The following is a 9,617-nucleotide window of genomic DNA, read 5'->3' on the forward strand; positions in this document are numbered from 1 at the left end:
GTTGTGATAAAAGTTGAGATTGCAATTGAGCGTACCATGTTGATGGCGCCTTCGATGATCACAATTTTGTGCACCAAGGATGCAAAGATGTATTAGTAGTGCCAACAGAAGAATAGGAAGTAGCGGACTCCAAGTCACTTTTGGTACTGTCTAGTGATTCGGTATGTTCTTCAAGAGAGGCCGAAGTACTAGCTGTATAATCCAACCGCCGTCTAGCTTGCCGAGTGTGTAACAAAGTTCTTTCAATCTCGGGATCAAGATCGGCTAAGCTAGAATTCGGTTGAGACCGAGTCATCAAACTTGAGAGTCATAGCACAAAAATAAAAGAAGCTAAACTATAGCTAAGTATTGAAAGCAAACAAACTATCTACAATATTCACATATTCACATAACCAATATCAAGGCATATGTTGCAACCATTCCCCAGCAACGGTGCCAAAAATTTGATGTGCGCTCGTTGACTATGTCGGGAGAGAATTTCTCAATAAAGTTGCATTGCAAGTATAGCTCTACCAACAACAATCCTCGAGGATCAAATTTAGAAAGGAATTGGTTGTCACAAGTTCAACCCTAATAAAGTAACCGAAGTATTCAAACCCCGGGTCGTCTCACAAGGAATGGGCAAACATGTGCTTCAACATTGGTTAGAATTCTGGGGTTGCAAGTCTTGAGCAAGAAATTAAACTAGGGATCTTAATACGCAAGTAATCTTGAAATGCAAGAAATTAATTAAAATAACTAAAGCAAGAAGTGAGCAATTCCAAACAAGTAAGATAACTTCCAATAGAATTATATTCTAAACTAAACAAGTAACTATAACTAAAACAAATCAATCAAGATTTTTGGGTTTTCAAATAAGAATGATAAAAGCAACTCTTGGCTATACATGGGAATTGGGGTCACTATCCTTGTCTAATAACCATATCTTGACAATTATGAGGAACCAAACTCATTAAGTCTACTTCTATACTTGAACTATGTTAAATGGTTTGGTCAACATCCACCCATAAGGTCTAACCTCACTACTAATTAACCTAGTAGTAGGTTAGTGTCAATGGCTATCAAATTGACCACTAAGGGTTCCCAAATCATCAAATCTATTAGACCCAATGACTCAAGTTTACCCAATTTCCTTGGCCTAAGCCAAGAGTAAAAAGAACTACTCCATAATCAAGGTAACAATTCATCAAACACATGGTAAGTGGTGGACGAAATTGTGATCCGTGCTCTTTGTACTTGTATAAAATTTAATAATTGGCTCTATTTGAATTTACAACTCCGTTCAACTAACCAGCAAGTGTACTGGGTCGTCCAAGTAATAAACCTTACGCGAGTAAGGGTCGATCCCACAGAGATTGTTGGTATGAAGCAAGCTATGGTCACCTTGTAAATCTCAGTTAGGCAGATTAAATGGTTATGGGTTTCGAAAATTAATAATAAAATAGAAAATAAAAAGGGATAGAAATACTTATGTAAATCAATAGTGGGAATTTCAGATAGGTGTATGGAGATGCTGTGTTCCTCTTGAAACTCTACTTCACTACTCGCTCTTCCTTCAATCCTTCTTACTCCTTTCCATGGCAAGCTGTATGTAGGGCATCACTATCATCAATGGCTACTTTTAATCCTCTCGGGAAAATGGTCCTATGCGCTGTCACTGCACGGCTAATCGTCTGGAGGCATCTGATGTGTGGAAAACGATCCAACACAAAACTCACCGGCAAGTGTACCGGGTCGCATCAAGTAATAATAACTCACATGAGTGAGGTCGATCCCACAGGGATTGAAGGATTGAGCAATTTTAGTTTAGTGGGTGATTTAGTCAAGCGAATCAAGTTTTGGTTGAGTGATTTGTGTTTAACAGAAAGTAAATGACAGTAAATGTAAAGGGGGAAGGGAAAAGTGCAGTAAATTGAAGAACAGAATTGTAAATTTGCAGAATCTTAAAGAGCAAGAAAGTAAATGACTGAAACTTAAAGTGCAAGAAACTTAAATTGCAGTAACTTAAATGGTAAGAAAGATAAATGGCTTGAATATAAAAGGGAACTGAGGAATGGGATTGCAAGATCTAAACAAAGAGGAAGTAAAGTGCAACAATTAAGGTAGCAGAATTTGAATTAGGAGCAATGGGAATTTAAACAGCAAAGAAATTAAATGCAGCAGAGGTTCCAAGAGGAACCAAGTAAAATTTGGGTCTCAGGTCTCAAGAGACTAGGTAGCAGAGCCTAGATCTCTATTTGCCTTCCTAGATCCAAGTAAACAAAGCGATTGACAGAAAATTAAAGAAGAAGTAATAGATGAACAGAATTTGAATTGAATTATGCAGAAAACAAAGTGCAAAGAGCTTGAATAGGAATTGGGACAGAATTTCCCCAATTTCACACACCCAATACTCAGAAACAGAAGAGTAAAACTGCTAAGGCAAGAATGAGGGAGAAGAGAGATCAATTCCCTCCCCAATTCTCAGAAATCTCCAAAGGAAAACTCAAAGTGAAAATTCAAAAGTAAAGGTCAAAGTGAAATTGGCCAAAAAAGTCCTAATTACATCAAACTAACTACTATTTATACACTTTCTATTCTTGGATTTTGGGATTTGGATGGGCTTTTGATTTGGTGAAGAAATGAATTAAAATGGGAATTTAATTTGATTTTTCGGCCCATTAGATTCACTCCCAGGAGGCTGCCCTGCCCTTGTGGAGGGCAGGGCAGAAAAATGAAGCTTGGTGCGGCCATGGTGCGTCTGGCGCGAGTTTGGTGCGCCAAGGAAGAAATTTGGTGCGCGCGTTGGTCGAGTCTGGCGCGGCAATGGTGCGCATGAGGCTGCCCTGCCCGCGCCAAGGGCAGGGCAGAAAAGTTGATGCGCCAAACCTGAGGAGTGCGCGCGCTTGGTGCTGCCAGAAAGAAATTTGGTGCGCCAGGGACGAGCGTGATGCGCCAGGAATGCCAAACGCTGCCCTGCCCGCACCAAGGGCAGGGCAGGAACGATTTGGTGCTGCCATGTAGGTGCGCGCGGTTGGTGCTGCCAAGGGAAATTTGGTGCGCGCGTTTTGCTTCTTAGTGCGCCAAGTCCATGCACCATTTCAAATGCTGCCCTGCCCGCGCCAAGGGCAGGGCAAGGTTCCCAATCTTCATGGCCCGTGTTCGAACCTGGTGGCTTGCAAACACGCTACTTTTTCTTTTGATTTCTTGGCACGCTAGTGGGTCTTAGAGCTTGGCTTCCTCATGGTTCTTTGTTCGAACCTTGTGGCTTGCATAGTTGATATTTTTACCTTGATTTTCTTCTTTATGGAGCCCGATCCTGCCCTCCACAAGGGCAGGGCAATGTTCTCTTCTCTTGGCTCCAAGGCACCATTTTGTGCTCTGCCCTTGGAGTGGGCAGGGCAAGGTTGCCTTTTCTTGTTTGGTCACCTAATGTTGCCCTCCTAGAGGGCATTCTGCCCTTGTGGAGGGCAATGTTGCTTCCCCCACCTCAATGCGGCACGCTTCTCTCCTCTTTGGCCACGCTTTCCTTTTCTTGCGTCACGCTTCTTAGGCCACGCTTTTCATTTTCTTTTCTTTTCTTCACCTAAAATAAACCAAACAACCACTCAAAGTATCACTAAATTCAAGAGGCTTATAAATCAATTGAAATTCAATTAAAATGAGCTCAAACCTCAATGATTAACATTAAATTCATGGTGGTTGCTTGATTTAGAGAAGTTATGCATTTTCACTCCAAATCACTTACTTAGGATGCAAGAAAGTGCATAAATGCTAACAAAACAAGTGAAATTAGCTTGAAAAATGGGTATATGATGACTTGTCATCACAACACCAAACTTAAACCTTGCTTGTCCCCAAGCAAGCATCAAAACTAAGAGTAAATGAAATGAATAAGAAAAGAATACACATCCTTATTATGCAAATAGCAGAACTTCAATTTATGGGGCATTTATGCAGACAATGATACTCACTTATTGTTGCTGCTACATAATGCATATCTTTCTTCAAAGGCTTGCTAAACTTGTTGTTAGATGACTCACTTTTTGATTCCACCCTTGCTAACTTTTCTTGGCTTACAATGCTTATCAAGCTTATTATTCTTTAAGAGGTTTGGTGTTAAATGTTGCAGCATAGCCTTTGGCTTTATTTTCTTTTCTTTTGCTCAACATCTTTCCACCACAGACACTTAGCTCACTAATTCTTCCTAGGATCATTGATGCCCAGCATCTCTTTGGATCACTAAGTGCTTTGTATCTAAGTTGCTCTTTATTGTGGATTTTCAATTGGCCATCCCAAATCAGTTGATCTAAGTGACCGGGTTTCAAAATACCCCTTAGAATTTACTCATCCAAGCAGATCTCAGTACAAGAACACCACAGGCATTTGTCCTAGGGTTCAAGCCATTGGTGTCCAACCTTTATTCTTTGTTTTTCTTGCCACTTTGGCTTTTTCTTTCCCTTTTCTTTCTGTTTTTGTTACCAAGGGTTGTTTCATTCTTGATAGGAGTTTTTATAACAGCAAGCCAACTCACAATTGAATGAGAATGATATTATGCAACACTTATTTCATGAGTCATGCATTTAATCTAACACATATGCCACCACCAACTTCCATTCATACTCATGCAACATTGGATATTTTACTTTTCAATTCAAACCAAACTCTTTTATTTAAGCATATGGGAAACAGAGCAATATTTAAAGCTAAGTGATGGATACAAGCATTATGCAGACTTGTCATTTTTCTAGCCAATTATTAACAAACTTAAAATGAAAAGCAAAGAACAGAAAATGCATAAAGTAAAGGAAATAAATGATGGAGGCATATCATGTTTCAGACATGCATCTCCTTATTAGAGACATGAAAGAAGAAGTATGAAAGAACTTTGCCACCTTCTAATGGTCATGGCTGCTGCTTGATTCTCCCTTCTTCTTCTTTCTCTTCCCTGTCTTGGAATAATCTTGGATCTCTTCTCCAGGACATCTTCTAGCCCAAACAGAATCTATGAGTCCTTTGAGCCCAAAAGTTTCCAATGTGTTAAAGGTTGACTCAGTGTATTGACGAGATTTTGCTTGTTGCTTGGCTAAGAATTCAGGGCATTGCTCAAATGGCTTGATCTCAGGATTGAGTGTTGGCAAATTGTGGGTCAAGTACTCCAACCTTGCTTGCATGTTTTCATCATACTCCATTCTTTGTACGTGTCTAACTTCTCCCAAGGTATGATGAACATTCTTCCATTGATACAGGTTGTGACTATATTCCGATGCTTTAGCTTGACTGAAATACAGCTTATCATATGATTCCTTGAATTCTTTGTATTGCTCTTTCTGCCCTTCAAGGATCTGTGCTTGAAATTCTTGCTGCTGAGTCATCATTTGTTGTTGCCATCTCTCTTGTTTCTCCTCCATTTGATGCTGCCAAGCTTCTCGTTCTTCTTTTTCTTTCAAGAATTGTTCCATGAATTCAGGATGGGGCTCTAGATATTGCGCTGGGCCCCCTTGATTTTGGCCTTGTTGGATTTGCATGAGTTGATTCTGACCTTGTTGAGCCTGCATGAGTTGCTGAGATAATTCTTCAATTGATCTTTGCAATTGGCTCATATCTATGGCATCATAAGCCTGATTTCGTCCTTCCTCTCTTTGTGATCTCCTTTGTCTAGGAGCTACTACCCCTTCTTGATTTTCTTCTTCATTAATTCCCTCCATGCTCTTTTTGGTAATCCATTTTCCTACTTTCACTTTTGTTGTGTCCTCATCTTCAAAAATGACATTAGCTCTGTTACATAGCCTGAGGATGGTACTTGGATGTCCAAGACCTTTTGACTTGCTTGTGCTATCGGCCATTTCTTGAATACTGTCGGCTATGAGCTGTGCAACATTGATCTCACCTCCATGCAAGATGCAGTGTGTCAAGAGAGCTCGTTTGATTGTGACCCAAGAGGCATTTCCGGTAGGAAGAATAGATCTCCTCACTATTTCAAACCATCCTTTAGCCACAGGAGTAAGATTTATCCTCCTTATGTGACTTGGAACTCCCTTTGAATCTCTTTCCCAATCAGTATTCTCCATGCATAACCCCTGCAGAATTTCATCAGGATTATTTTCCCGTTGCAATCTAGCCTCATAACTCAGCTCTGGATAGGTTATGGTTCTCAACTTGAGAGCTCTTGTGATAGCAGCAGGACTAAAACTCACTTCAACCCCTCTGACATAACTTGTGTAGGGAGCACTATTTTTGTTTTCTTTGGCAGCATTTGCATAGAACTCCCTAATCATTACTGCACTGATGTCAGTCAGAGGAGCACACAAGAGTTCCCACCTTCTTTCTCTTGTAATTTGCTTCATGATGGGGTATTCTCCTTCCCTCAAATCAAGGCCTTTCTCATAGATGACATTCTTTGCCTTCATGAACCTATGATATCTCCCTTCATGGAATTGGGATCTAAACCTTCTTGCATCAAATGATGGGGGTTCGGTTGCCATAGGTTCGGCTACCATAGGTTCTTTTCCTGGCCTTCTTTTTGAGCTTGAGGAGGCCATTGAAAATTAAAGTGAAAAGAAAGAGGAAGTAAGAGTAGAAGAAAGATGTGTTGTGTTTGGGGTGAACCTTGGTTCGGTTTTAGTGTGTGAGGTAAGGGAATTATGTTGGCTTTGGAAGTGGAATAGTGTGTGGTTTTAATATGAAAGTGGCTTGAATAAAAGAGAGTGTATGCCGTGTTGGTGCAACAGCTATTTATAGGCCATGTTTCCAAGCTTTTTAACAAAACCACAATGAATGAATGAAGAGGGGACCGTGAGTGTTCATGAAGGGCTGAGATTGGTTTGCTCATTCAAAGAATGCATGAGATGGACGGCTTGCATGCATGGTTGAGGCTTGACGAGGATCCTCCTCCCATTGGCTGCATGCACTTCGGTGTCCAATGTTGCATGCATGCAAATTTTGTTCCCTATGAGCACGTTCTCCTAGGCACATGTGACCTCCCTCACATAGCTCCTCCTAGCCGTGGCCTTCCTTGTGTTTATCTTAAATTTTTTTTTTCTGCAAGAATCAAAATAGCTAGCTTTAGATCATTAATATGGCCGTTGGCAATTAATTTGTATTAAATGAAAAATTTTTTTTTTGGTCAATTGTGTCCCTTAATTAAAGATGTTGAAGTTTGGTGAACACCAAACTTATCTTTTATTGAGGGGATGGCCGAACAACTATCAACCATTCTTCACAACTGACATTTTCTTTAGAAATAATTGTGATGCATGATCCTGTTTGTATGCTTTTGATTTCATAAATGGTAAATGATCTTCTGAATTTTGTTGCACTTGCAGACACCAAACTTAGTGTTTGGTCATATGCTTTATTCAAATGAATTATGCATATGTTCTAAAAATGGCTCCCTTTCTTTAAAGAGGAATTAAGTGTGCCTTAAGGGACACCAAACTTAGAACTCTGACTTATGCTCTAAAATGTGCATTTACCAAATATGAAAGTTCAGAATCATACTTCAGGAAATCATAGCTTATTAAAGAGAAGACAGAAATTTTAAATCATGGGTTGCCTCCCATGAAGCGCTCTTTTATTGTCACTAGCTTGACATTGAACTCCCTTTAAGGTGGTTGATGTTGGTGGTGTCTCAACTTGTCACCTCTCACTGTCAGCTTTCTCTGTGTGATTTGATGCTCAATTTCCATATGCTCAAGAGAAAGAATTTGGTTGACAGTGTAATAATCTTCTGCTCCCTGCTGTTGGTATATTAATTGCACCTTATCACCCTTAGAGAATCCTTCAGTTGGGATTTTCTTGTTCTTCCACCCTTTGTGAGCCTTTTTCTTATTCTTCACCTTTTTCTTGCTTGTTGATCTTCCTTTCTTGGCAGTTACTTGAGTTGTGATGCCTTCCTTTTTGCTGATCACCCTGCTTCCTTGTGAATCCCATTTTCTTCTTGCATCTGTTTGTTTATCTGTTCCACTTCCTTTTCAGTTGATTGCTTTGGAAGGAGATCATCACTCATTTTGCTTGTTTCTTCATTCCTTTGTGATTCTGAGAAGACTTTCAGGATGATGCTCTCCTCATGCATCCTAAGGGTTAACTCTCCTTGCTCTATGTCCACAATGGCTCTAGCAGTGGCCAAAAATGGTCGACCAAGTATTATGGAGTCATTTCCATGTTCTGAAGAATCAAGGATCACAAAGTCTGCCGGATAGATGAACTTGCCAACCTTAACTAAAAGGTTCTCAATCAGCCCCTTAGGATAGACTATTGATTGATCCACCAATTCCAAAGTCATCTCTGTTGGTTTCACCTCCTCTATGCCAAGCTTTTTCACTAGAGAGTATGGGATTAGATTTATGCTTGCTCCTAAATCGCACATTCCCTTGTTAATGAATAGGTTCCCAATAGTGCATGGTAAGAAGAAACCTCCAGGGTCTTCAAGCTTGGGAGGGAGCCCCTTTTTAATGAGTGCACTACATTCCTCACTAAGCATTACAGTTTCCTTCTCATTCCAATCTCTCTTCTTGTTGATGAGCTCCTTTAGAAACGTAGCATACAGGGGCATTTGCTCCAAAGCCTCTGCCAAAGGTATGTTAATCTCCAACTTCTTGAAAGTCTCAAGAAACTTGTGGAAGTGCTGGTCCTTTGTTTCCTTGTGAAATCTCTGTGGATAAGGTAGTGGTGGTGTTGAGCTCTTCTCCACTTGATGCTGTTTTGGAATTGGTTCTTCCATGATTTTCTTTCCTTTCTTTAACTTCTGTGGCTTGTTGTCTTCCTCTGTGAGTTGTTCTGGAACACTCTTGCTTATTGTGTCTTTGTTGATGGCTTCATCATTCTTTGTTGGCTCAGTGTCATTCTCCATAAGCTTCTTTGTTGCTTCTTGGCTACCATCTGTTAGCACTCTTCCACTTCTCAGTTGCACAACCTTGCATTCTTCCTTTGGGTTGGGAATGGTGTCACTAGGTAGTGAACTTGATGGCTTCTCAACAGAGATCTTCTTAGAGATTTGTCCAATCTGCCTCTCCAGGTTCTTCATGGTAGCTTCTTGATTCTTGGTTGTCAGTTCTTGGTTTTTCATCAGTTTCTCCATGAGTAGCTCTAGATTGGTGATTCTCTGTGAATCTTGTGTGATGGGTTGGTTTTGGGGTGTTGATGGATGAAGATAAGTGTTTTGGTTAGTTGGGTGGTTATTGGTTGGGTATTGGTTAGAGTTTGGGTAGTTGTTTTGTGGTTTTCTGTATGAGTTTTGGTTAGTGTTTGGCTGGGGGTTATGGTTTGTGTTTTTCCAATTGTTTTGGCCTGTGTTTCTTTGCCATGGTTGTTGGTTTTGATTATGGTTGTCTCCCCATCTGAGGTTGGGATGATTCTTCCAAGATGGATTGTAGGTATCACCATAGACTTCATTTGTTCCAGGATTTTGGTTGTGCATGTATTGAACCTGCTCTTGTTGTTGCTCCTCTTGAGTTTCTTCACTTTGCACCCAAGTGGTTGGAGGTTGGCTTGTGGTGCTCACTGCTGCCACTTGCAAGCCATCAATTCTCTTAGCCATTTGCTCAAATTGTTGTTGAATCTGCTGCTGCATCATCTTGTTTTGAGCTAAGATTGAATCAACTCCTTCCAACTCCATGACTCCTCTTCTCTGTGATGGT

This window comes from Arachis stenosperma, chromosome 9, assembly GCF_014773155.1.
Source record: "Arachis stenosperma cultivar V10309 chromosome 9, arast.V10309.gnm1.PFL2, whole genome shotgun sequence".
In the NCBI taxonomy this organism is placed as follows: Eukaryota; Viridiplantae; Streptophyta; class Magnoliopsida; order Fabales; family Fabaceae; genus Arachis; species Arachis stenosperma.